The sequence below is a fragment of the Pezoporus occidentalis genome, unplaced genomic scaffold, assembly GCF_034315485.1.
Source record: "Pezoporus occidentalis ecotype Australia unplaced genomic scaffold, CSIRO_AGI_Poc_V1 ctg93, whole genome shotgun sequence".
NCBI classification, from domain to species: domain Eukaryota; kingdom Metazoa; phylum Chordata; class Aves; order Psittaciformes; family Psittacidae; genus Pezoporus; species Pezoporus occidentalis.
This window is the reverse complement of record NW_026916294.1, coordinates 2,380,907-2,402,813: the sequence shown is the minus strand read 5'-3', so window position 1 is coordinate 2,402,813 and position 21,907 is coordinate 2,380,907. Positions and strand designations below refer to the sequence as shown.

At 39.5% G+C, this 21,907-nt stretch overlaps 1 long non-coding RNA gene across 1 annotated transcript in view; it reads left to right on the top strand.

Moving 5' to 3' along the window:
• The window catches only part of LOC134157106 (uncharacterized), a 180,367-nt gene extending 164,058 nt beyond the window's left edge, over positions 1–16,309 (top strand). The window contains exons 5-6 of the long non-coding RNA XR_009962183.1: positions 15,306–15,399; positions 15,689–16,309. This is a non-coding gene — a long non-coding RNA (uncharacterized LOC134157106). The remainder of the gene's footprint in view (positions 1–15,305; positions 15,400–15,688) is intronic.
• The last annotated feature ends 5,598 nt before the right edge of the window (positions 16,310–21,907 follow it).

Genomic DNA, 21,907 nt, shown 5'->3' with positions numbered 1-21,907 from the left:
TAGCAAGGAGCAAAGGCAGGCAGCACTTCCCAGGGTTTTATGCTGACTTGAGCTCCTTTTGTCCAACACTTGACAAGGGGCCCAGGCTAAATAGGAGACCATAGGGCAAAGGGCAAAAGAATGATACTAATTCACAAACAGCCTCATAAAACTAACTCTTATTGGCTCTTTAAAAAGTTGTAACTGTCTGCCAAAAGACCTACACATGGATGAGGTCACCACGAGCAGTCAGCAAGCCCTGCTATGCAAGAGAAAGATCTGGTCATGTTTTGCTTAAATCAATAGAGATGTAGGTACAACAGAGGGGATCATAGCCTGGCTAGCTGGCCGTGGTCCACCTATTTTCTTGTCAGGCAGTCACCAGGAGTGGACAAATTTGTGCTTCAGTCTTAACTTAATGGTGTCCATAGGTTAAAAAAATACATGTGATCCAGAGAGTGTTTCCGTAAGATGCTGATTCCCAATCCAGCAAACCACTTCAGGATGTGAAAGTATCATTGTTTTCATTTGTCATTACCTGCTGTTTCATACAGAAAGGGCCTACCTTGCACACCCACTACTACTGTGGGTCAGGGTGCTCTCTGGGTTTCCTTCTCTTCACATAAACTATCTCATTAAGTAAATAAAGAAGATTGCTGAAGAAAACCACCTGCTTTTCTGGTTTCAGTGGGGGAAAAAAAAAATCACTTTTCTCCCCACAGCTTTTTTAATCTCATAAATACATCATTTGAATAGCGGATTACTGCTCAGTTCCAGATCATATTTTATTTAAGTGTATCTTAGGCTTTCATTTTTGTCTTTTGTCATAACTTCCTTGTCCCATATTTATCAAACAAAGCTTAACTAACAGCTCATTTTTGTTTGTTTGGTGGAGTGTGGGTTTTTGCCAACCACAAACATAATTTATTTATTTATTTGGTTTGGCAAATGGTAAGGCTTTTTTCTCACATAACTTTCCTTGCAGTTCTCTTTCACTCTTGCTAAACACATCACTCCATTAAGCAATGAAGCCTGCTACCTCTATATACCCACCTCCCCCCCAAGGATCACCTCATTTATCACAAAGATTCAGCAGTGAAACAGTCATCATTTTATTTTGCTGCTTTCTTCACGGGACTAAGAAGGATAGTTTTATGAGGTTGTTTGTGAATTAGCATCTATAATTTTCCCTTTGCCCTTTGATCTCTCTGTCTGAGACCCTTGGCAAGAACAGAACAAAATGAGTGGAACTGAATATAAAACCATGGGAAATGCTGTGCCTGAATTTGTTTGGCTCAACAGCTGGATGAAAACAACTTAAGTGATGTTAAGCTTATTAATACCACGTGAGAATTAAGGATTTCAACCAATGAGATAATTAGCATTTGTATGCTCTGAAGCAAATAGAGAAAACCAGGCTAACCTAGCTCTTCAGAAACACTGGTCCAGTTTAACGGGGTTAATCCAAGCTCTGGATGCTCACGTTTTGATGCAGTAAACAGTTGAGCAAGTGGATCCAAGAGGACCAGAACCAATCAAGTCAGTTCTAAGCAATCTCTGCCAGTGCAAATTTTCTGAAGGCTGGAAGAAATCAGCTTATTAGCCTTTTTCTCAGTAAGAACACTGGCATGGTGTCTGCAGGAGTTTCCTCTCTTAAACCTCCTGCTTTACAGTCTTATTGAGATAACTGTCACATTCAAAACTATTTAAGGGAAAGGGAAAACAAATACTCATACACTCACACGCACAGACACTCCCGTGTACACACACACAGAACAGGATTGCATAAACTCCATTTCCTTAGGAAGCAGGACTAAAATTGAAGTGTTTACATGAAATAGCAAAGCAAAGCAGCCAAGGCTTTGGAAGGCTTTCAGCCAGAATCTTGTCTTCTGTAAATCAGTGTGGAGGGCAATAGAGCAGCACCAATTTGCACCAATTTGGGGCATCTGGCCCTTATTCTTGACTAGTCCATTGTATATCCAGTCTTTGCAAAATGAAAATGTCAGGTTTTTGAGACCAGGATCAAAGATGTGTTGGAAAGGACGTTTACTAGGGAATTGAAAACCCACAAGGGATAGAGCATGAAGGCTAAATAATATTATTTTAAAGTAATGGCTACAACATTTTCAGGAAGCTTGCTTTCCCTGGATACATCCCATTTTAAGGCATCACTGTTCAGTCTCATAAAGAATGCTGTTGCTGACAAAATAACCTCTAGTTCTTCTTGCTGTTTCAATTACTGCATTGATCAATTTGAAATGTCTGTTTGCTTGACATGACGGGGAGTGCAAATGATCTGAAATGTGATATAGCGTTGCAAGATTATTTGAACCACTCTTTACATCTTTCTTCCTTTTTTCAGAAGGATGACAGTAGGCCAAAAGTGTAAATGAAACCTGATTTAGGGAAGCACCTACCACAGTTATGTCCTGCCTTGATTCGTTGTTGTAAGTAAAGTTACTATGTTCTGTTTCATTCAATAACAAAGAAAAGAAAAGAAAAAAGAAAAGAAAAGAAAAGAAAAGAAAAGAAAAGAAAAGAAAAGAAAAGAAAAGAAAAGAAAAGAAAAGAAAAGAAAAGAAAAGAAAAGAAAAGAAAAGAAAAGAAAAGAAAAGAAAAGAAAAGAAAAGAAAAGAAAAGAAAAGGAACTACCAACTAAGTTTCTCTGACCACAGTTCATTAAGCCGCCTTTGTTCCCGAGAGATTTGTCTGTCTTTGCAAGATGCTGAATTTCTGTATGTGTAGTGTTTCTGTCCTAGAGCAAACTATTGTCAGGCAGAAGCCTGAGACAGTGGTCCAAGTTACACTGATTCCTACATTTCATGTGCTTCCAGGAAACTGGAAGCTTCAGCTAGTCTTCATAAAGAAAGCTAGAGTCTTCATAAAGAAAGAGAGAATGAGGTTCTAGGTGAATTGAGATTCATGCCCTTTATGGTACAAAACCTAGCTCTTTAGAAAAAGAATATCTTCTAAGATGTCAAGGAAATGTCTTTATAACATGTTCACTGTACACTCCAGAAGAAGAAGATTAAAAAGCAAACCTGACCTTTAGGTCATTCCTAAAGAGTGTTGAGATGGGTACCTAACTATTTCTTTCTAAGTTGGCTGTTGGTGTTGACATACCATACTATTATCTTAAAAAGTATTTTGATTCACTACTTGAAAGCAATTCTGTTGTGTGGAAAACAAGGCACCTTTCCTCCAGTCAATGAAAAAAGACACCTAAAATACAGAACCAAAGCCAACTGTTTTGGTGTCATCTTTGTCATTGTCTGATGGACTGATTTGAACCATAGCTCCCAGAACCTGCCCACTGTAGGTGAGATTTTGAACAAGAAATCAGGTATGGTTATGCGTGTGTTTTCAGAGAGGCCAGGCACTAGATTTAGCAAAAGTCAGTCATCTGGATAGCATGGAGATTGCCTGAGCAGGTATTAATTGTTCTGCAAAGGTCAAACATATCTCTTGTAATGCCAAATAGAAACATAATTCATAGTCAAAGCATGATATGTATGAAAACAGTAACTCACATGAGTTTTTGTTGACCAACAGGCTATAGGCTTTTCTCAGCTCATTCTTTGTTTCTTCATGGTTACAGGAACCACAGCAGATAAATTAAGATCATACCCACTTGGCCAGATTCTGGCCCAAGAAATCATACTTCCATATACTAGAATCTGTAACCAGCTGATTGTTTATTATAGTAAAACATGAATGAGCCTAATTCCTTGCCCCAAGCTCGTCTCAGATTCAAAGTACTTCAAGCCCCCACACCCTGTTGGTTTTGCTGCTCACTAGATGTGTATTGGAATCTGGCTGACCAAGAAGTGATGGGAATGTCTTCTTCCGAGAAGATATTTCATATGCTACAAAATAGTTTCGATTCAGCCAAGCTTCAGGAAAACATAAAATAGAGCTGACATTAGCTCGAAATCCAGGATCCATGCACCTTTAAAATTCTGGAGAAGTTCAGGCATGGAGCCTAACTTGGGCATTTTCTCAGATACTTCATAACAGCAAATTCAGGCTGAAAGTGCCTCTGAGGAACTTCATGATGTGACTGATGGGCATCTTCTGAACTGTTCCTCCTCCTGCAGGTGATGCCACCAGCCTGAAAGAGCATGAAACAGCCCTACTGTTGTTCAATGCTCCCTTCACTGCTGTTTCCTCATGAATCCAAGTACTACCTCCACAAGAACATCTTGTTGTCCACAGCAATTAAAAAGTATGTATGTAAGTGTGATTCTGAGGAACCACTTGTGCAGACTCTTTCCTATCTTTCAGAACATTTTCAAAATCTCTGTCCCAGTTATTAGAAGAAAATGAAGCTTTACAGTTAGAAAAACTGTCTGAAAAGATGCAATGTTTGGCTTCTTTCCTTAGATCCAGAATGTACTATGTGTTCCTTGGATAGTGGACAACAGGCTGGATAGTTCCAGATAAGGTATCCAATAACTTTATTTTGTGTCCCCACTTTTCTTGCCCTTGTTCCAGAGAAAATTGGAGAAGTGCCTGTGAAATAATTTTATCGTGAGGAGAGTTCTTATGAAAATGTCCTGTGCCATTTTTCATGGACCTCTAAAATGAACTCCCTAATTAAGTGCAAATGGGAAACGGACTTGGAGCAGGTTGTCTCTAATCTTGGACAAGACAGACACAGTAGAGTTTATGAACTTGATAGACCAAACCTGCCAAAAGTCAATTTTGCTTTTCTTCCACACACTGCACATAGAGTATCTATAACATGTTGCTGAAAATTATGAAAAAGGGGGATTCCTGAGACATCTGTTTGCACTGAAAGTTAAAAAAAAAAAAGGAAAAGCAGATGATAATCCCAGATGATAAACATTTGTGCAGATTGATCTTTTATGCAGTAGCTTTTATCTTCTCCTTAAAGAATCTTTTCTTCTTACTGAGTTGCAACATAATTTAAGAAATTGCACTCATATTAAAAAAAAATACGTTCCTATGTACCATGGAACTTATTTCTACTGAACTTACATGTAGGGAAACTTGGTTAATAGAGAAGAAGAAGAGACTAAACGTAGTTCGGTAAACTGCAATATGCAATTATAGGAAAATATGATTACATTAGAAATGAATATTTGTATGAATGCAGATACAGCTACCAGACATTTTCCATTTTAAAAGCGATGGGCAAAAATTTATGATACTGATGTGCCAAGCCAAAAGGGAAGTGATATAATAATAAAGAACCCACCATATGGGTTCAGTCCTTCTTCATGGGTCTGAGCAATGACAGTCCAGTCTCAGAGAAATTCTTGAAGTGCAAGGTTGCAAGTTAGACTTGAGAACACCCTAAGAGGTGGGGTAGGTAGCCCTATAGGTTGCCATGAGGTTCTCCTGGGTTCCCTGCTCCCATGGCAGACACCACTACAGTGGCCCGAGCTGGAGCCCCTGCAGCTCAGTCTCAGACTGTAGGGCATTAAAAGTAATGTAAAAAAAGAAGACTCCAAATACAACTGTGAATGCTAATATAATTGAAATACAGGCCATAGAATGAATTCAGATACTGTATGAGAATTTCCATGAGTTTTTTTCCCAGACCTCTGGCTACTGCTATATGACTGTGTTTCTATTATTTCCCACAGCAGTGAAAACTAGTAGTAGCTCTTCCAGTATTGGTGTAAACCTGATGGAAGATCAGACTCGGACACAAGAGATTTATTCATCTGTTTTACCCAAATGTATATAACCATCATAATCTGAAATGTGTTTTGTACCTATTCACATACATCCAAATGCTGCTAAGCAATACACATAGGAAGTCTCTTCACCATCCCTTGTAACACATCTGCTGGAAAGATCACCTTTCATCAGAAAGGAACGCTTTCTTTATGAGTGACTAAGCTCCTTTGAAATCCTTTTTTATTTCCCAGGGATGTATTCTTCCCTAGAAAGAAATATACTCTACCCTACAGGTCTCTCTTAATAAGACCTTCATTTGACTCCTTGACTTTACCCTTAATTAGTGACTTTCAGGTTTCTAGGTAGTAAGAACACAGGGCCATTTTACTCTTTGGGGTCTGCAAGCAGAGACAAGCTAGAAAGTAGAATTACAAATGTGTGAGGAAACTGATGCTCCTACCATTACAAGAGGCTGTTGTGGCAAATAACTGATTTACAGCAACGTGTCATGTCACCAATGCAAGTGACATGAAAAAGAAGTTCTGCAGTATTTTAAGATGAAGAAATAGGGCAAGTAATATCAAGTGATGAGGTCATTAGAGTACATTCTGGGGTTTGAATTTGCTCACACTTCTGCACTGCAGTGCATGTAAATGGTTGTATCTATCTTTCTTTGCACTCAAGCATAAAGAAGCATCTAAACATGAATGCGTATTTTACGTAGCATATCTAAGGACTGTGTGGGCGATTTCAGAGTGTTCTGAACACAAGGGGAACAGGACTTCTTCTCTAACACAGGTTTACTATCTGCCACTTGGCAGAAAAAAAGTAACTTTCCATTTTTAGCACTCCCTCTTGCAAAATACTGAATGGCCTCAATTCTCCTGATGCCTAGAACTTTGCACCACATGGCTCTAGCTAAGGTAATATGATGTGCTTAAACCAAATGGTACCTCACAAGTATACAGATGGTACTTTCACTGAAAGTCAGTGGTGGCCACACACGTGCAGGCATGAGAAGATATTGCTGTAGAAGCTGCATATAGAAACTACATCTAAATTTTACTGTTCTACAAAACTGCTCCTTAAAGCTACTTTCAATAACAAACGTCATCATTTAGTCTAGCAGATCAAAACACGGCGTGGAAGTACATCTGTGCTATTCAAAGCCCTCATGCTGCCAAACACCTTAAATCTAATCTAATTTGGTTTATGTGTACTTATTAGCACCTACATCTGGGTTACATCACTAAAATCTTTCTTAGGACATTGGCATTTCACCAGTAAGTCTATTTTAGCTTGATTTGTCTTGACTTTGTCTTTATTTTGGTTCTATCATGATCTTTCCTTCCAGATTTAATATAAAGGGGTCCCTGGCATTTATGGAACAAACACCTGCTGAAGTCCCGTGGGATTTTGAGTCCAAGAAGAACAATAAAAAAGGCTTATCTTGAATGTAAGACTTGGTAAACTGATTTCTTGTAATAGACGAGTGCATCATGATTCTGGATTTATGTTGTTTCCTGGAGACAGCCCTGAATGTCAGGTGTCATGAAAGCGTGAGAACATTTAATAAACAGAGATCCCTGTGACAGTCTCTCCATTGATTTTTTCACCTCATAAATATGTCACTTTAGCTCCATGCTCTTCTTGAGAAACTTTCCATCTACTCTGATGGAATGGAACTATCCTGGAAGTATTTAGACAAAGTTAGGCTTCCATTTAGGCTTTTTCTGGAGAGAAGAAATATTAATTTAGAAAAAGGAAAAAAAAAACAAAAAAAAAACAGAAAACAACAATGCAGGTTCCATTTTGGGCTCAGATATATTGGATCATCATGTCCCATCGTTATTTTGTCCTGAAGAGGCCAGCCCATGATCAAGTGTTGCCATGTGGGAGAATTCAATCACAATTTGTCTCTGGGCTTTCAGAGCTGCATATGCTTTGGCAAAAGAGTAAGAAGTGGAATAGAAGAGACTGGGAATCTCTTGCAGGCTCTGTTACAGATTTCCTGTGACACTCTGTAGGCAGTCTTTTAGGTCCAGACTTTCAAAAGTAATCAATTAGATATTTGGCGAATTGATTCTGAAAAAGTGTTGGTTTGTACAACATCCAAATGCTAAAGTTGCACACCCTTAGTTCATGGCTCTTATGGAATTCTGCAACGTGCCCTATAAATGCTGACTTTGAATACCAAACAAATATCTTCTTAATCATTTTTTGTTAATATGATCTTTCCTTCACATCATAGTAAAGATAAACTTGATGCTGAATATACAGACATTCTTCAGAGCAGGGATTACTGAAAGACTTCCAAATAGGAAGGGCTGAACGTGTAAAACTGTTCGGTTTGGAGGAAAATACAAAAGAAACACAATGAAGAATTTTAAAAACTAATATAGAATGTTGCTGCTTTTTGCACTTCTTTGTACTTCAAAAGGGCCAGTGGATCATGTTCTGGCAATGAGATGTGCTACTGGGCTTAATGAACTTCTTGAATCCCACTGAGCAATTCCCACAGCAGACATGGAAATGTGATGTGTGATGCAGGCCAAACTAAGGTCCTGCAAATGTGTTCTCAGTCATTACTCATCTTATGGGAGTGCAATGCACTCTTCAAGATTTGTAAAGTGCTTGAGATTTTCTTATACAGGGTGCGAAAAATCATAAGTGTGTGTGAGTGCACGTGTGTCTGCACATGCTTCTCTGAGAGGGTTTTAATTTATGGACAGAGACTTTTGCACACAAATAAACACAGTCATACATAGTTTCATGTCCTCTTGAATTAACCCATCTGGCCAGACTTCACCGGCATGGACTGGATTCATGCAGATAATGAGAGAGAAAAATAGAAGGATTAGTAAAGCAAAATAGGAAGGACAAATGATCTTAGGGAAGATGAAGGTGTCGGCACCTAGTCTGTAGAAAATGTATTTTAAATGTCAGATTTTGCTCCAGTATCTACCTAGCACAATTCTCAACACAGTTCTAGTCACAGCAGTATCTATGGACTCAGTACCATGTGATGTGGAAGCTTGCACACCCTAACAAGTGGTCCCCTGGGCACCTATTTTCTCTTTCCTTTGCTTTTTCAGTACTGTCAGCACAGCAGCAGTTATGCTCAAGATTATGTGTCATGTTGAGTTACAGCTTGATCATGTCACTTTTCTGTCATACATTGACATTGGGTTCAAATTCAGTGATCTTCTATGGAAAATCAAAGTTATAAAATGAGGTCATTCCCATGTAAGTAAACACAATAAATAGAGGATATTGATTAAAAAAATGGGAATGTAAAGTTAGTTTAAATATTGCCATCATGGGAGTTTTGCCCTGTGTTTAAAGAGCACTTGACAAAGCCGTTTCTATACTTAAAACAAGCTCTTAGCAAATGAGACAATATTTCATCAGGGTTTATTTAACATCATATTCAGTCTGATTGAGTTTAGTAAAGGAGATAAATACAGAGTCTAGTTGTTCAAATATAACCAGCTGGTACACAGGCAACCTTTTCATTGCTGCTTCAATAGCAAAAATATGACTCCTTTTGCACACAGAATATCAGAGCAGCTCACAGAAACGGTGTCACCAAAGCCAGCTTACTGACTACTTGCCAAGAGAATTCACCCTAACCCCTAGGAGTTTTTGGCCCTCATGCTGCTGTTGTCAGCAAGCTGTGGGAAAGGATCGAAAGGAAGATGTGCGCCTAGAAATCGGAAATGGACTTAAAAATCCTGAGTTGGTAGCTGGTGAAGACCAGACCTGCCATCAGCTATATGCCGATATGAAAGCTGTCTCACCTTAGTTTTCACCTGAAGCTTTTCTTTTATATGAATTAAATGCACAGATTCAAGCAATTAAAAAAACGAGTTGAAAAGTGATGCTTGAACCTTACTCAGAAACTTAAAGAATTTCTTCTGTGTCCTTTCCCCCAGATTTAATAAATTCTCTGCCTCCTAAGCACAGGGAAGTTCAACTTTGCTGATCCTGACTTTAACACTGTGATCTTCAGCCCATTCAGTTGGTTTCCTGCTAGCTTCAGCAGCTCCAGTGGTGTTTTCTTAACAGCCATCTTTGATACGTGCTAATCTGTTAACCTCTTCTTTCTCCTCCTTGTGGCTGTTACAGTAAGAGAAGTTAAGAGTAAGGAGAGTAATTTTTAAGAGAAACTGTGTTCTTGGTTTCACTTGTTGGTGCATGAAGTCTTGGGAGTGTGGGAGTGTAACCAGCTTGATTTCCAAGTACACAAACCATCTGCCAGGATCTGAGTAGACTTTATCAGGCAGAAGGCTCAGTTCTCTGCCTGTGTCTGACTAGTCCAAAGGGCTTTTCTCTAGCCCAGATCAGGATCTGCAATCATTTGTAGAGCTGTTCAGGAAATTTAATTTCTTTTTCTCTGGGAAAAAAAAAAAAAAAAAACAACAAAAAAACCAAAACCAACAAAACAGACTTTATTTTATTTCAGTAAAATCAGTCACAATCAAAGAACAGAAAACACAGCCTATTAAATCCTGCTGTTCGAATTACTGAAAACAAAACAAAAACCTCCAGAAAAGTAAACCCATATTTCACTTAGTAGGAACCTCAAGTACTGCTCCTAGGACTGAGTTTGTTTGTCTTAAAGTTCCTTTTTACCAAAAATTTTCAACTAACTCTAAATGACCAGGGCCTTGGACCTACTGTTGAAAGCAACAGGAGATCTGGAACAGGATCGGCCCTGCAGTGATCAAAATTAGGATTTCTCTAGATGATCTTTTGTGTCTTGCTCTACACTAAAGCTACAGAAGAGAACTGCGATGGAGCATAATAGAGAAATCATCCAGAAGACTCTGAATAGCAGGCAGGAGATTGTCTCAGTGTAGACATCTGCACATTAACAGCGATCCAGCTAAAACAAAGCTTACAAGAAAAACCCTTTCCTGTTACATACTCTTTTTGGTTTCGGACAACGCAGATGAAGATGCGATACCTGTTCCTTTCCACAGCACTCAGGACAAACAGTACTCACCTTCCCCTGAGGTCTCATGCATCACTATTGACCTGTTCCTCTTAAACCACTAATCTGTGACTACTTCTGAATGAAATAGAATATTAAAAGAGATTTCCTCCTGAGCCCAGTAAAGAGCTTGAAATTCTTCCAACTCTGCTAGCCTGCTAATCCTTAAATTATAGATGTTTTTTTAATCTGGTCTAAGTGGGTGTCTCTGCTCTTAGTCACTGACAGACATGCCTTAATTTTGGTGACTGTTATCCCGGAATTCCCTCAGCTGTACAGTGAAGGATAAGCTACATCGCTGAGCTCATCATATGGCCACCATAAAGAAGAAAAAGAAAACTGACTTAGATTGTAAAAAATGGGTTCTTAGGAACAGTTCTCTAGGTTGGCTCTGCAAAAAGACGTTCCAAAAGCTTAGCCTTCAAGTGGCAATAGTTCTTTGAGTCTTTTAGAAGCTATTGGCCCCAGAGTTTTATTTACACTCAAACTTAGTGCCTGGCTTTTGCAAGCTTAATGATCTGCCTGTGGCTTGCAGGGCCAATACTGGGAGCCAGCAGGCATTCAGTCCATTGGAAAATTGGGCCCGTTATCTAAATCCGGCCCACAGAAATCTAATCTTAGCCAGGAGTTTGTACCATTTGTCAGCACACAACTCTTCCTTCTCCCCTCAGAGGTTTTCCAGATTGCTTGTATCACGTTTCATTGGGTACTCCTCTTATTTTCTGAGTAGCCTTACGCCTTTTTTTGGTTGGTTGTTTTTGTTTTTGGACAGCTCTGTCAAGAGATTTCATAAGGTAACTTCATTAAACTTAAGGAAGTTACCACACTGACAGTTTGCAGTGTGTTGTGAAAGGTGTAGTGACTTGGAAAGTCTGACTCGTTGTCAAAATGAAATGTGCTAGTGCTGTGTGTAAAAACCCACTGGCCCCTCAGGGAAAACAATGAAAATATTCAGCAAAGACACAAGCCTGCCTTTGTATTGTGTGTTTTATATTTCTCCTCTTCTATCTTTTTGCTGTGGAGGCCCTCTGATAGAAAAATTAGGCTTTGGGGTTTTATTTCCTTGGTAAAGCAGGGCACAGAACTTGTTGCAGTAGCAAATCAGACAAACATGGGAGTGTGATGACTAATTAATAGCAGTTAAACTGTCATTTGCAAGGTATCTGAAGTGTCTAAAGGAGTTGCATTGCACAGCAGCCTTCTATGCAGAGTCCAAACATTGGTCTCACACTGACTCACAGCAGGGCCATAATGTGCTCCTAGCAATTCCCAGGATGTTTGGAACTAAAGAACATATGTGCTATTGCAAGTTCTCCAAGTACCTACATCTATGAAAATGTTCACTATCATTGAACCTGTGGTAAGAGGTTTCTATATCAAGTGCTTTGGTTGATCTACAAGCGATTATATTAGTTCCTACAGCTTCCAAGCATGTTGCAAGGGAATGAAAATCACCTTTTACAAGCCAGTGAAACTGACAAGGAAGAGAGGCAGTGGAATCTTGCCTGCCCCGTGCTCATCACCACCACTGTGGAACAGGAGTAGTTGTTGGTGTACTGCTTGCTCTTCGGTGCTCCTGATGCCGAGATGAACACTGTTTTTTCTAAAGGGCTTGCCTTTTCCTGTACACGATTCCCTGAATCTGAACAATGCACAAGGCCTTGTGCAAGACTGAACTCCGAGTGTGCCTGAAAGGTATAAACACCACCAAGCTCCAGGTGTTCCCCAAGGAGGTAGTTACTTCCTCTCTTCCAGTTTCATGGTAGATTTCCCCATGGAGATCCATGGAGTTGATCTTTGTGATAAGTGGTTTAGTAGGGACCATACACAGTTCTTCAGAGGACCATGTCTCACCTTTACTTGTACATTAAGCCTTTAAGAGCAAGCTGAGAGACTTTCTGGCCAAAGAAAGGAGTTGCTGCCTAAGCTTATTTCTCTTCCTGTCACATCGCAATTTTGTAAGAAGGCTGATCCATGCTTTCAAAGAGCAGGAAAATCCAGACTTCACTGAAGCTAATGGTAAAGCATCCATTTTTAGCAAAACCAGGGTTTCTCTGTCCAGTTTCTACCTAAATGTATGGGGTACACTGGAATTTCATACTGCACTTTGAGGGGAGAAAATCCTTCCTACCTGCAGTAGCTGATCAGGTTGGATCCTGAAGAAGGGTTTGCTCACTTGACTTGTTTCTGAAAAGCTGCCATCCTTTTCCCAGACTTACATTAGACAAGACCTCATTTATTTATGTCCAGTCTCATTTGCTCTCATGGCAGCTCTCTGGAGGTGGGGATGGTGCTGACTGCACCATGAGTGAAGTATCCGTCCGTGCATTTTAGCTCACGTATGCCTCTGATGGATGATCCACCATTAAACAAGGAGACTGTGCTGACTCTTGAGAAAGAGATTAACAGGTAAAAGTTCAAGATGTCTGTGTCTGGCAACGCTTTCACTGCTGTGCCATTAGCAGTAACACAGATAAATAGCAGCACAAAATCTTCAGCAATAAGGCAACATATTTTAGGAAGGAGGAAGAATAAATTACACAAACATAACATTAGACCTTTAAAAGGCTGCATTGTGCAAGCCATTTTCTGTACTCAAAATGCTTTCTCCTTTCAATTTTTCATTGTCTCTTCAATTTGTACTCATTGTTCTTAACAAATAAAGAAGCAATACCAACAAGGTTGCATTAGATGAAGTTAAAACCAGTAAGAGGTCAAAGCCAAATAAGATTGTTTATTAGAAATGAATTCGTCCTTTTGGTTTTTTTTATGAAATCAGTTATCCTATATTGATACAGCAAGAGGCTAACGCTATAACCATCTGAGAGCAGATCGTGTGTACCCCATGGGGGTGCATCAGGCCCTGCAGCCATGCCAAGCCCCAGGGGGAAGGTGGAGCTTTCTGTCAGTTGCTGCTAATCCACTAGAGGCCATTGTGACACAGAGTAAAGGGTGCCTAGCAGAGCATTTCACACCAGTGCTGCTCAACCATCCTTTTTGTCCCGTTCAAAATGATGAGCTAAGGACTTTAGTTAGTAGATATTCAAGGGGCAGCGGAGTGGAGAAGTGATTCCTCTGGATGTTGCGAAATTTCCCATGTATTACAGAGGAAATTCTGCTAGGCAGAAGCACGGATTTGCACATAAAGTTCGTGTTTCAGCAGAGTGTATCTTGTCATGGCATTTTGAACAGGACGTGCAGTACTGTGCAATTATTTGCAATCTAGAAGAAAACATCCTAATGATTTCTTTTCCTATTCACAGCATTTTCAAAAAGCAGCTGCCCAAGGGCTGTTGAGGAAATGCTGTGACGGCAGTTAGAAGTTAATTAGTTTGTACCCATCCATGAAAATGGGAGAAGAAAAGGGTGATTTTTGAAGGAAAATTGTGTTTCTGCTGGGGTGGATGATGAGCTATCAGGAAACTTCAATTTGCTAGTGATGCAACTGGGGAAAGGGAGAAAAAGAATCAAATAAGGGCAAATACAACTGTCAGGAGGATAACACAACAGTGAGAAAGGAAGAGATATCCAAAGGGGCAAGGCCCCCGGCCACACAAGCCTGTACATCTGAAGGCAGTGGAATCATTTCTAACAACTCCTAGGCTTGCCATCAGAGGAAAGATTTGATTTCATTTGTCACTTGTCATTTCCATTTACCTCTGCAGCTACCTGAAGGTACATCAATAGTATTTGATGAAATGATGTAAAGAGGTCAACCAAGTCTGGTGTTGAGTTGAAGGGAAACCCTGCAAAACTGGCTAATTAGTATTAGTGAGATAATTCTTCATCTCTTTCTTGTTATGTACTATATAATGTACATCACACCAAAATGTTAAATGTATATATATACATATATGAAGATACTATTTCAGAACTCAGTATAGGAACATTTAACATCTGCATGGAAAAGAAACACCAAAAGGTCTGAGATAATGCAGTGTTATCATGTCAAACAGATTGTTTCTTGTGGATGCAATATCGTAACCTTTCTTGTGTTGGGATTTAGGGATCGGTGAACTAATGAGCCTTTCTCTGATCTTCCTGATACTGGGACATATCAGGAACAATTCCACTGACGCCAACCAACTTGACAGTTACCCAAGTTGTGGTATGCGCAGGATCAGGCTCCACATCTCAGGGGAAACATGAACATTGCCTCTCTTACCTTTTACCTGAAGCACCTGGAAACACATTCATGTGTGGAAAATACTTCTCTGGAAAACAGGACAACTTCTTCTATGTCTGAAGGGACTGATCCCACCTGTTTTTAAGGCAGCGGCTGCTCATTGTGTGAGGGTGTTGGGGAACTTGGTCAGAGAGTGGCTGTCAGCATCGAGTCTAAAATTAAGAAAAGGAGGAAACACTGATTTATTGCCCAAAAAGTAAATCTTTTATTTAAGAAACAGAAAGTTTGCACACACGTTTTTAGACAAGAGTTTTTCAAGGAGTATGTGAGACACAGAGAGCAGAAAAGCAATGCTTGTGAGGTAGGCAGGATTTTTAAAACAGAAGTACATTCACTTAATGAATAAAGCATCAAACCTGCACTGCAAACCCTGTGTTTTTAAAGGTTTAGAAAGCTAATATAATGTGAATCTAGCCATATAATCCTGTGTTCAAAAAGGCGAAATAATAATAACAATGTAACCTCATCCTCTGTATTTCCTCATTTCCTTAGGGCCACGGTTTCAAAAGGTCTTAAAAAACATAGCAACAATACATTCCAACACTTCCCTCTGATTATGGGAAAGCACCCTGCTCTCCAAGCCTAGGTAAGTGTTGACGTGCTCAGTACCTCCAACCTTTTCCTCTACGAGCAGTTAGAGGAATGGGTCACACGTGTGTGTGGTAGGGGTCAGGTCTTTATTTCAGCTTTTGGGCCTGGCCCAGCAAGCATTTCAAATTAGGCTTGGGGTTTTGTCATCTGAAGAAGTTTCATGGGTTTTCACTGAAATACTGTGTCATGCGTAGCACTGCTACCAATGAGATTCTGGGGAATTGAGCTCCTTCTGCAAACGTAGATATTAATCTGCATTTACAAGAGGGTGCGTTTCCTTTCAGACTAAAAACTCATCCCCCCAAGTTGGTCTTTTAAATGACTTGTGAGGCCCCCATCCTGCGATAACACCACCCTGCCTTCCCCAGGCAGATTCCTCTACCTGCACGGCAGCCTTGGACTCTTTCTGGGGTTGTGCACGACCTCAGGGACCTATCAGCATGGAGCTCGCTGGAAGATGGATGGCTCCAAGAAAACTGAGGGAAGAGTCAGACTTGGTTGGAAATGTTTAGCAACTTCTCTTGGGAAAGCTGGAAAAAGCCTGAATAACTGACAGGAACAGGAGCAGGCATAGACAGATCTCTAATGCAAACCCTGGCTAAATTTGAATAGTCCTGTGGACGTCAGTAAACCACAAAGAAAACGCTGTCTTTTAATAGTGATCGTGAGCATTTCTACATGTGCTGAATGTTTAATTTGAGATTCTTGGGTAAATTTATAGGTATTTACTTTTTTCAGTGCATGGGTAAGCTGCGGTATTATGGAGGATTTGGCAGCTGATTCTCTGCAGATAACAGCTGCAGATCTGGATCCATAACCTAGGAATCCTGATTACTAGATAATTGCTCCACAACGCATCCAGAGCATAAAAAAAACAAGCCAATAAATCATCTCTCTTTAAACAATGTAAACTAAATTGTGGTTGTTGTTTTGCTGTTTTGCTTTTTTTGAAGGTATTTGGGTCTGGGTTTCTCTTGATTTTGAATCTTCTAGGACAAAATGAGCTCTTCTCTAGTGCTACCGTACTCTAGCTGTGGGAAAGCAATTTACTTGGATCCATTCCTTGATTTTAAAATAAGGGATGCGAAATTGTTTTGAACTGTTTTTTCACCAACTGACTTTAGTTCAGGTAAACCCTCTGAGGGATTTGGCTATGTTTGTAATTTTGTAATAAATATTCAATTACTGTCAGAACAGCCCCTCTTCAGCTGGGACAAAACCACACCACCACCCCATTCTGGTGACTGCAGCAGCACATGTTATGACAGAAATGCTTCAGTCTTGAGCATAGCTACTTCCCTATTTTTTTTAATTGTCTATTCGTGCCAAGAATATTTGCCTTTCTTCTTCTTCTTCTTCTTTTATACACATGAAACAGAGTTCTCCATTACATTGAGCTTCAAATCTGCATTTTCCAGTGCCTGGAGAAGATCTGTTCTCAGCCCACACTGTAGCTCTCTTGGGTAAAGTTTTTAGTACACAGTGAGGAGTGCATCACGCTTCAGCCATAACTGGAATGTGCACAGCTTTGTGAAGTTTCTCAGAATGACTCAAAGAGTGGAAGCAAATAAAAAACCACAGAGATATTTGTATCTTAAATGTGCTTCAAGTAACTGCATTATTACCACAGCACCTCCTAGGCTTCCCGTTTTTGCAGATTGCACATTGTCACCACTTCCTAAATAGCTGTGTTTATTTATTGAAACTCAAGGGGTTTATTTAACATCTCACATAAAAAACAATTCTCCTTATCCAAGTCATTTAGGCCAACATCTCCAAAGTTTGGTGCCTATAGCAACCCACCTTAATCCTTATTTAGACATGCATGCAAGCAGCTTTACTTTTAAGCAATATGAAGCATTTATGGAAACCATATTTCTAATTTCTTTGGTTGCCTGGCTTTGAAATTAGGACCCAGCTCACCAGTGCATTAAAAGCCCAGCTGATATAGGAGTCCTTAGTCATGGCAGGGGCTGCAATCAGAGAACTCATATAACTTTATAAGTGAAGCATAGCCTTGAGTGAAGTGCTGGACTTGAGACTATTGCCTATGACTGGCACACATGGAGTTGAGGTGAGATTGCAGTAGAAATGAAAGCTATGTGGTCATGTCTCACTAGGGATGGGGGATCCAGGGTATAATTCCCATAAACCTTTTCCAGGATCCCAGCACTGTCACTTAGATTTGGAAATGTTAATGGGCACATCATCATGTGCTCAGTCATTAAATTGCATAGCCAGTGAAGGGAAATGTTTTGGGAGAAGCTAGGAGCTAGTTGGAAACATTCTGTAAGAAATACCAGAGATCTCTTCCCTTACAAAAGGAGAATGCATTAAAATTACTTTTTGTTTGTGACAGACCACACACTTGCTCCCATCATATTAAATGTGGTGTAACTGGGTTGGAGGCTGTAAGGGTAGGTCCAGTGGAGCTAAAAATGTGCCTCAGGAGGCTGATGGCTGCTGTGTCAGAGAACCACAGCAGCACTTCTGGTGTGGGCAATGAACAGCAGTGAGCTGGGGAAGTGGCAACTTTTAGATTGTAATTTTGCAGGTTTAAGCCCCTGCCAAGTCCACAGTGTCAGCCAAAACCACAGCATTGCAAAATGTGCCTTAACAGCAAGCCAAAAAAATCAATATGCCTTCCTTCTTTTCCTGGAGCATGACAGAAAGCCTGTATAGTCAATAGGTGTCCTAGTGTCAGTCTAAGTGGGCACTGTATAAAATCCTGGTGGACAAAAATTAACAGAGGGAAAATAAGGAATCCACATGCAAGGACACCTTTATTATAGGAGCTCCTCTGTGAAGGAAGCAGATGGGGTTTATGCCATGTAAATAGATAAAGCAGTCTTGCATGTAAGACATTAGTAGCAGTGCATGTTAAGGACTACCTACTTAAGTTCATTTCTGCATAGTAGATCAAGTAAGGAAATGCTGAACTGTAAACCTCTGCTAATTTACAAAAGGGCACAACAGTAGGTAAAAGCATAGCAAATTAGGAGAGATTAGATTGACAACACTGTATAAATCTTGGTTGGTAACTGTACTTAGATGGCCAAGATTCTAAGAGCACTTATATAATAAAACTGTGCTCAAGGAAATATTTGCAGATTGAAGGGAAATGATAAGAGAGCAAATTATTTACACAATTTTATTCAGCTATCTATGACTGTGGTTTATAATGAAAATGGGAGGCCAGATTTGATCTCTAAATGGGCGCAGCTCCACAGATCTGGCTTGTAATTTGCAAATAATTTATCTGAAGATAAATGACAATGTATAAGGTTACTCATTGTTTGCATGGATTGATGTTAATTCATATATATACACTTTCTTGCACTTTCATGCATACAATGATGGAAGTTCTGCAGACAAAACCAAAAATACAGTCTCTCGAGTCAGACTGATTCTACCACCGTGTTACTGAAATTTCTAATCATCATCTCATGACAATAGTTTCAAGGGATTTGTGAAAAAGTAGCAAAGAATACACTTTTCTGTAATTTACTATTTCCTGTAATTCATCATACCATTTTTTCCCCAAATTGCTTTGACTTTTTTTTCAGGAGTATCATATATCACAGTCCTACTGCTAGTGACCCTTTTTCAACTGATATTCTTCTGCTTTTGTGCATTGTTTATTAATTGCTGTTTCATTGCAAAGACAACTGTGAAACTAAAAGGCAAAGCAAGAAACAATGCAATAGGGTAAGACAGTTGACTAGAAAGTACCCCCGCAGGGCTTTCTTGGTTACCAAAACAAACCAAACCAAAGAGATTTAGATAACTTAAAACTTCAGTATTACTCATCGAGTACATGAAGTTCTGTAGTCTGGGCTTCACAGAAGGTCAAACTAGATCCATTCTGTTTGTATGGTATCTACTCAAATCGATTGAAACCACTGGCAAATGTTAAGGGTAGCCACACCAAGTACATTAGGAATGGATTCATCTTTGAGAACCATAACTAATGATGTTAAAGTAAAATGAAAATAATAGTGGCAACATCAAGGGAGAAATGCAAAGTAACATATAACATAAGGGCTGGCTAAGGTTGGAGTCTGCAGTAACTGCTTCACCTATGAAGCTGAGAGAAGTGCCACAAGCTCTCACTTTTTGAGTGGTTTATTTACTAAGCTAGAAGATGAGAAATAATCATTGATTTTGATAGGGTTGCTAGACATAAATAAAAAGCATACCACAATTTTATAAGGACAGGAATTACTGTCCTTCTACAGAGGAAAATATGAACATATTAAAGGCAGTATTCCAGAGTTTTTGTATGCTTTTGTATGCAGAGTTTTGATATGTGTTAATACCTTTACAACTAAGCCACTTGAATCCAAGGGCGAGAAAAGACAGATTAAGGTGCACATCTTTTTAAAAGCTGCATTTTTGTAATCTAGCTATGTACACTTGGAATGATCTTTCAGGATTCCCAGCAATTATGTAAGGAATGGCTGTAATTTTTTTATTGTGGCAGAAGATGATCAAATAATGAAGGAGCTGGCTGGGAGCTGGAAATTTTTCATTCAGCTTCCAGCTCTGACACACTCTTCCTGTATGACCCTGGTTAAGTCACGCAATCTCTTTGTCACCCAGTTCCTCATCTGAGCCTTAAGTATGTGAAAAAATGAAGGATTTTTGATTATTTATCTCTCTGAAAAAGCATCTCTAATGTCACACCTCCCGAGAGCATCCTGATCCACAGCACAGACACTAACATCTCTTTGTGAACTGCACATTAAATTGCAGTCTGATTAACCAGATTGACCCACAAAAGTTTTTAGCAATTTGTATGCACCAGCGAGGAACTGATGTAGTCCTGATCTCCCATTCAATAGGCTCATGTTCCCCTGGTAGGCAGTAGCAACCTAATGAAAGTTTTACTGGTTGTATTCCTGCTTTTATGAAAAGAAAATTACTCTTAATTCAAGCAGTTCTAGGAAATGGGAAGTGTTGTCAGGAGTGTAGTAATTACACAGCTAGTCAGAGATAAGTGTTGGGGCACGGTATTCTTCTGGGCGAGAAAATACTGCGGCAGAAATTACAGCAGAAGCCCTTACCCAGCTTTACAGCTCCTAACGAGTATATTTACAAAGCATATTGGAGCTATGCCACACAAGGTCTTCTCTTTGCCCATGTTAAAACGTGGAGAATAAAACCAACAGCTGGAGGAGCAATACAAGCCTTCTTTGGAGTCACCTTGCTTTAAGTGTGACTCCACATTTTAAGGAACAGCTGGAATGGAAAGAAAAATAGCAAAGGCCTCAACTGAAGATGTTGCTTGGAAGCACTAGCACAATTTCTGAGACAGGGAGACTTTTGTCCTTTATTGTCATGGTTTTCCTTTTACGTGTCTTAATGCTTCAGTGATAGTAGACACATAGACCGTCACTTCAGGTTTGATGAGAACCATGAAACAGGCATCAAAAGTAAAATACTGCATTTCAAGTGCTGTTCAAGCCCTTTTTCTGTATGAAAAGTCAAGAACTGATTTTTCTCTATTTTTCATGTCTTCACAGGTATCCAGCTGCACTGGTTTGAAAGCAACTCTTCTCCAGGATTATGTGACCAATGCACAGCGAGCATTTTTGATTTTCTTTGCTGTTTAATTTGTGGAATTGCCTGAAGTAAGATCACAGTTTCCTCACAATTACTTTGTGTTTTGTTTAGGGAGATGAATCTGACTCAGTGTACCAGAAAGCAGACAATTGTTGACACTCCTAAATGGCTCATGATGGCCTCGAAGAGGCATCTAGCTAAATTGTGAAGGGCAGTTGGTATTCTGTCAACATGTAAGAGCTTCCAACTAAAAGTACTGGTTTTGTAAGCTTTTTCCATGTCCTTGGAACTTCAAGGGGTAAATACATTCATTTCCTTTCATTTTGCATCCATCTGATAGCTTTTAAACACAGCTAGGATCAAATCTTTCCAACACTGATATCGATGGCAAAACTCCCTCTGACTTCCATGAGACAGAGATTTGGCCCATAAGAATGTCTGGGGAGGATGCATTGAAATAAATGGTGATTGTCAAAGCACATTGGAATTTAGAGCACATTTGTTGCAAAGATAGAGGCTCAATGGGTTATGTGTTTGTCAGAGTCAATTTTATTTTCCTTTACTACACATATGCACATATTTGAACCCTGTCATGCTGCAAAGGGAAATACCTCATTAGATTTCACTAGGGTATCTTCAGAGATGTTTATACACTACAGTCAATAAAGATATTTTTTGTTTAATAAATGAAATTCTGGAATAGTCTCTTCTATCAGGAAATCGAAGGAAGTGCATTTATCCCTGATAAAGATGAGGCTCTACTTTAGAAGGTGCAGAAAGCCTGCAATGTATATTATTTTTCAAATAGTTAAAAGATTTACAGTGGTAAATGTATCCTTTTTCAGTCTCTTGATCATATTTTCTGCAACAAAGCAAATGTTACAAATAAAAACAAGAGTAAACCCAGCGCATTCCTACATTCTGTATTTTCAATTATG